This window comes from Eucalyptus grandis, chromosome 1 (genome assembly GCF_016545825.1).
Source record: "Eucalyptus grandis isolate ANBG69807.140 chromosome 1, ASM1654582v1, whole genome shotgun sequence".
NCBI lineage: Eukaryota > Viridiplantae > Streptophyta > Magnoliopsida > Myrtales > Myrtaceae > Eucalyptus > Eucalyptus grandis.
The window spans coordinates 6,969,898-6,977,123 of NC_052612.1; the positions used below are offsets into that span (position 1 = coordinate 6,969,898).

Below are 7,226 nucleotides of genomic sequence, written 5' to 3' on the forward strand. Positions count from 1 at the left end.
AAAAAAAAAAAAAGAGAAGAAGAAAAAACCTTAGGGGTCGGGCCGGATCCGACCTTTGCCCGGCCCGCCCCCTTCCTCTTCTTTTCCCCCCGCGCGGCCCAATCCTTTCCTTTCGGCACGCCCGCACCCCAGCTGTCTTCCTTGTCCTGTCTTCACGCGCAAACCTGCAGAGGAGGACAGACAGCACGCGACCAGGCGGGACCGGCAGAAAGAAAAGACAGGGTAAAGCAGAGAGTAGGAGGAGGGGCAGAAAGAAAGTGGAGCAACCAGAGAAAGAAAAACAGAGGGAGAGAGCTCGAGAGGGAGGAAGAGAACCGGAGAGGAGGAGGGAGTCTCCGGCACTTTATCGCCACCGCTGCCGACGTCTCCTAGCCGCCGACATTTATGAACATTGATCAAATCCAACAATTTTCTAAAATTTATTTGAAAGGCAATTGCATAAAAATCGACAAGAAGTAAAATGTCAAAAGGGTACTGACCTTCTTATGACTCGTGCTCCTTTCTCAAGTTATAATTTTATGCTCTTTTGCCTGGTGATCTCGTCCTATCCATTCTAAAAAGGAAAAGAAATAACAAATTTATTGAGATGTGTGAAAATATAATAACAAAAATGAAACAAATTATGCAGATTCATAATATTCAGGCCGAGATAGCAAAAAATTCACAATCACATCTAGAAAAAAGCAAGTTCGTTCAATAATTCATATGCTTCATAATTGTGATCGAGGAAAGCGAACATTAAAATTAAGCCAAATTTATTCAAGACCACATCCCAGAGGAAACAACCAACAACTACATGCCACATTTGACATTTTCCTTTAAAAATAATGACAGCAAACTCCCAAAAAATGATGAGAAATGAATAGAATATCTATGAACTATTTTAGCAACCAATATGCCCTCAAACAATGTCATGACCCAACTAAATCACATCTAACCCAGAATATCCAGCAACTACCATTGCAAATGACCTATGGTAAGGTGTTAGTCTTTATTTACTTTTATCTGTTTCTATTTGCTAAAAAACGTTTGGTTTTGCTAAACGTTGGAGCACCACTACTGTTGACATCTCCTTCTATAATTGCAGTTGGTACCTTTGGATATTTGTGGTCATCTTCTTATTGCTCAATGTCCATGGTGAGAAACCACATTAATCACATATTGCAATTTCCAAATTTACGCGTCATGAATACAACAAGGTTTACTTTTCATTATTGTAGTTTTTACCCCAGCAAAACATGGCTGAACACAATTTAGGCATGGTTTGGCATGGCGATTCTAGTCCTCATATTGAGAAGGAATTTGCACGGAGTTCAATGGTCCTTTCCGGAGAAACACCTAGGCTGTTGATGCTTCTGAGCATACGAGAGTCAAGAGCAGTTAATATCAAGTTACCCACAACATAATTCCCATCAAAACCCCTAAAGTAACGCTTAAAGGCCAATCCTATAAACGGGGGATTTAACTATAACTGATGAGGGGCTGCAATCAATTATGCAGGCTGGCATGCATACTTTTGGATATCTTTCATGCATACTTTTGGATATCTTTTGTTCTCTTTTTGGTGAGTAGAACCGTGTCCCGGCATTGGGCTGCTTAAGCCACATTGTACATCTCTTGAGAAATGAGTCATAGTGGGATTCAGTTTATTAGTTATTCTATTTCCTTTTCTAGCTCTTGCTGTCGGAACAAAGCTGGAGCACGTGATAAATCAATTAGCGCAAGATGTCGCGGAGAAGCATGCAGCCGTGGAAGGGGACTTGGTGGTTCAACCTTCTGTTGATCATTTCTGGTTCCATAGACCTCGCATTGTCCTGCTGCTCATTCATATCCTCCTCTTCCAAAAAGCTTTTGAGCTCGCTTTCTTCTTCTTCATTTGTGCAAGGGATAAAAATAGCTGAATTGCCAAAAGAAAATAAGTGCTTACGATTACTTACTGGAGCTTCCATGGGGAAAAAACCTGGCAGGTTCAATATAGTTTTGACTCGTGCATAATGGGACAAGTCGGTTTCATAATCCCAAGACTCGTGATAGGGTAAAAGCCTTCTTCCTTCTCCTCATATGTGGATTTATCCTTACCAATATCACATGTATCTGAATGGCTAGCTACAGGCAATGTTGTCAGGGTGTTGGTTCACTTCATGTGCAGCTACAGCACCTTGCCACTCTATGCGATAGTTACCCAGGTGACCAATCTAGGCACATCGTTTTCACGGTTCATGACTATTTACTGCAACATGATATTGAAACTGATGGCATACGTACTTGCGTGTTTGCGCTTGGTTGTTAAAGATGGGAAGCTCATTCAAGAAGGCTATATTTGAGGAACACATACATGAGGGGCTCAGCGTCTGGACCCAGCATGCAAAAATGAAGAAGAATGCAAGAATGACGGCGACTGGCACACGATTGACCACCCTCCCCGTGGACCCCAAAGTGACTTAACAATCCCTTGGCGAGCCAACGAAAGAAGCTGAGATCCAATATGATCCTTCCTTCCAGGGACCAAAAGAGATGTAGCAACCATTCGAAACATTCCCTTCCAATTTCCATGTTTCATCATCTTTAGACCTCTTAAATGGGAAAGTCGGCCTGCTTTCTCTACCCCGATGTTGATTATATTTCATAACCAGACACCAAACAACAGTCAACAAAAATGAACCTTCCATCAAGCTCTATTTTCTCTGAGACGGTCATTTCTCATTCTACAAGGTTACATGTGATCATTTAGATTTCTAGTTAGGAGAAGATTAGAGGATATAAAAATTTTGCTAAATTCTATCAATTGTTCGTCGCAGAGATAAAATCGAATATATCCACATCATATTATATATATTGTATGGTATAAACAACATGTCAATACAAAATGAATCTAAAATTTGCGCAATAGATATGATAAAAATCTCTCATAACTCTCTAACTTCATTTTTTATTTGCTAATTTTTTTTTAAAAAAAAATTCCTATATTTTTTAAATTTTTTCCCCTTCCATCATTCTCTAATAAAATTTTATTATATAGTAAACTATAGTAATATATCTAAAATACTAAAGTCCTAAAATATGTAATATTCATAATGAATATATGTTTATATATTGATTAATATTATAAGATAGAAATAAATAAAAGAGGATTAAATAAAAATGAAATTTTTGCTTTTTTGTTATTTTGAATTTTTTTATCAGAATTAAACTATTATTTATCTTCCAATATTATTTTAATTTTATAATAAGAATTTTTTTTTTTTGAGAAAAAATCTTTTATATTATAGATATTAGAAATCTTATTTACCTTTATCTCACCTCTCCATAAAATAATTATATCCATGCTATAGCCCTCTTAAATATTGAACGAACACCAAACATAAAATAAATATTATATCCTAAATTTTATTCCGATTGTCAAATTATTCCACACATTTGGACTTTTAATACTTAAAATCCGATTCTAGGAAATGAGTCAATAGTAAAAAGTGAAATTTTCTTGGTGCGCAATGTTGCAATCTTGCAGATCATGGAGTAGGATATTTTATGTACCAAGACAGTAAACTCAAGAGAGCAATTGCCTTATATGTATCTTCTTCGGCATAATTTATTACAAATACAAAAGGAGATACAAGATCAATAAATCGTGATTCAATGCTTCAAATTATTCCGCCCAAGCTATTTTTGCTGTCATAGTGGAGCTGCAAAACCAAGTTATTTTGCAGACATTAACTATAAAAATGGTTTCAATAACAAAAAGTAGTGCATAATTCAACAATCATTACCCATTAATTTAAACCTTTCATGATTAATCAAGAAAGTGGTTTGAGACAACAGCTCAAACATAAACATCATGACGGTAACTGACTATTACACATATTCTGCAGCAAAATAGCCGCCTATCTATACTTCCAATACGCAAAATTCTCCTTTATCAAACCGGACCCGGCCGTACCGACCGGTCTAAACCCGGGTCGGGTCAAACCGGACCCGACTCATTTCGCCCTTTTTTAAAATTAAAATTATTTTTAAAAAATTTTAATTAAAAAATTAAAAATTAAAAATTTCGAAAATTAAAAATATAGAGTTTGGTTAGGAATTGTCATATCTTGCATTTTTACAGTAATATTAGGCTTTTATTTTCTTACACCTTGATTATATTGCATGTTTGATTCGCATATTTGATTATGTTTGTAGATGTTCAATTGCACGTACTCAATTTTACTATAATTAAGATCTTCATAACTACGATTGTTATTTTAATGATTGTGTATTCATATGATCAACTCATATGTTAGTGGATATGTATAAAATTAATCTAAACTGTCGAACAAAAATCATTAAATTTTTAAATGAATAAAGATTATGTACAAAAATGGCACTAATTGGTTGCGTAGTAAGTGTGGCATACTTCCATGCCTCACTTGATTTTTTTTTTTCTTTTTGCAAAATTCTTAAGAATATCTAATGTCATGCGAGATATAGACTTGGAAGAGCTTGTGCTTAATCATGGGCCTTTTGTCCGTCATTTAATCTATCCCCTCCCCTTGAGGGAAGTTTGCGACAATGATCTAAGCTCCAACAATATTCTTACATGACATTTTTTGCTTGTTAATCATGTGACTTTAACGATGTTGTAAGTTAAATCGATTACACGTAAAAAGTTCCTATCAATAATTGACACAAATAGTAGTAGTGGACCGACCACATAACATTAGATTGGCAGTAAAAAATCTAATTTCAAGAGATCAATAGCCTAACTGTAGCAAATATCGAACTTTGGCACCGTGAATGAAATTTCTCAGTGTTAAAAAATAATTTTCCTTCTCTTGTCGCGGCCACAGAGAAAATCTTTTGACACCGCCACTACAAAAAAGGATCGTGTTTTCTTCCATCACAAATTTGATTGGCAAGTTATCAAAATCTGAAGAATCATCCTAGAGACCGATTCAAGGACAGCAATTGATCTACTAGTTGGCAAGATTACAGAGTTGTCGAGGCCAGATTGGGTGGTGAAAACCAACACAGCCCGTGAAGGCAAAACGTGCGACGATTGATAAGCCAATGCAGCGTTCTTTTAGAGACCATATTTAGTTATTCACTTAGGTTTATCTACGGGGCTTCAATTTGTACTTTTTAGGAGATAAAAGTGGGTGTTAGGAGGCCGGGACTTGCATATGAGATGTGTTAGAAATTAAACCAAATTAATAAATGTCCTCAATTGACTACGAGTTGCTGATGTTATGGAGAAGTTATCGATATTAATGGTTGTCAATGCCGATATTCCAGAATTTGGTACCGATGATTTTGTTTGGTAAATTTTTTTTTTTTTTCAGTCTTACTCTATGCCTACTTTACACTCACTCTCAGACTTCTGCCCTGCCTCTTGTAGGGCTTGGGAGTCGAAACCCACTCCTGAAACTTACGCGTCCCCACCCCATCCCTCCTAAGAAGGTGGGGATTTGAACCCCACATCTCCCCCTTCCATGTTGGAAGGATGGCTACTGGGGTGAATCCCACTGGGGTGAATTGATACGGATGACTATCCGATGCTCGAGTTAATTAGATTCTTTATTGTAGCATTGTTTTTTAGAAGTCTATTCGTATTTTTATTTCATGATTGTTCATGTTTCTAAGTGTAATCAATGTTTTGCAAGTTCTTAAGATTTTATCACCTCAGAACATTAGCTATATTTATGAGTCATTTAGTTTAAGAGTTATGTGTGAAGCGTATAAAATTCGAGTCTTGTAATTGTTTTCGATAAGGTGAAAAAAAGGTGAAATAAACAAAAAGGATAGCTGTCTCCTTCTCTTTTTTGTGTTGTGTTAGTGAGTGTTTCAGCTTTAAATTATCTCATCAAGATCTAGCTTGTATTTGTCTTTTACAAAAACTCAAAATTTTCTAGTTTTGATGCCATATGAAATTATGAAGGAGCATTATTAGCTATTATAGAAGTTTAGATAATTAGATGGATGCATTATTCAATACTTAATTGATATGACGCCTCTTTCACGACCTGTGTTACCTTTCAACAACTAGATTACTTGCACAGCTTGGGCTCAATGGACGGAGAGCTGTCTATAAAAGTGGAGGATGGTGGGATGAACAACTCGATCGCGGAGGAGGTAAAGAAGGATGAAAGAGGACATTTAACGGAAGTGTCAAAAGGGATTCTGAAGAAGAAATATGGGGAGGTCGACGGGAGATAATGAATAATGCATTGGCGGCTTCCGCGGGGGGACAAGATCCGGCAAAAGCTTACGAATATGCTCGAAAACTGGCGGGTGTCATCAAAGGCGGCAAGGTTGACGAGTTCCTTTCCACGATCAATGTAAATGATCCATCGTTGCGGGACATCGATTGGTCTGCCGTTTTAAATTCCCGATTGGATTGGAACGAATCACTGCTCCACGTGGCAGCAGAAACCGAGAAGGACGACATCCTAAGGCTTCTGGTTGATTATGTTGGTGACCACCTCATAACCGCCCAAGATGATTGGGGAAATACCCCACTCCACCGGGTCGCCCAGTTTGGGGGATCTACTGGAGCTGCAGAGATGTTGATTCACCGGGCAAGAGACCTCCCCAACGTCGAGGACAAGAACCTCCTCTTGAGGATGAAGAACAAACGTGAAAACACCGCTGTGCACTTCGCCGTGCGCTCTCAACATGCCAACTTGGTGCGCTATTTGGTGTACTGGAAGAACGCGAGTGAGAAATCTCCCCTGTACCGAGTCCTCTACATTAATGACTCCACAATACATGAGGTTTTATTTTCACTCTCGTTGGAACCATCAAGGATAGAAGGCTTGCCGCCCATTCATGGTGCCATTGTACTTCTACGACACGGTACGTACCTAAATCTGCTTATGTGGAAATATATTTATCTTTTACTGGACCGACTCGTCCCAAATCTGTGCAATCACTTTTTGCTCTTACGAGAACCCCTTACCAGTTTTTACTTAAAATTCCCTACCCTGCTTGTTAAAGTAGTTGGATACCCATCGGTTTAGTCGCATAATAAACAAAATATTCACATTAGAGCATAATAGATGGCTTAAATATTACAAATACAACCATTTCACTAGAAACTCATGTGTTGTCGATCTTTGATTAGAAAAGCTATAAAGTGCAAATATTTAAGATTGATGACCATGACAATCTGGAATCTAACAATGACGCCATTTTGTTGGTTGCGCAGGCGTGATTTTTTCATTGGAAAAAGAGGAGGTGAAGGTTCCGTC

At 37.6% G+C, this 7,226-nt stretch overlaps 1 long non-coding RNA gene across 1 annotated transcript; it reads left to right on the plus strand.

The window, feature by feature from the left end:
- The first annotated feature begins 1,684 nt into the window (after positions 1 to 1,684).
- Positions 1,685 to 2,518, plus strand: LOC120292211. Its single transcript, XR_005549988.1, has 3 exons — positions 1,685 to 2,035; positions 2,113 to 2,186; positions 2,293 to 2,518. It is a non-coding gene; the product is annotated as an uncharacterized LOC120292211 (long non-coding RNA).
- Positions 2,519 to 7,226: the final 4,708 nt, after the last annotated feature.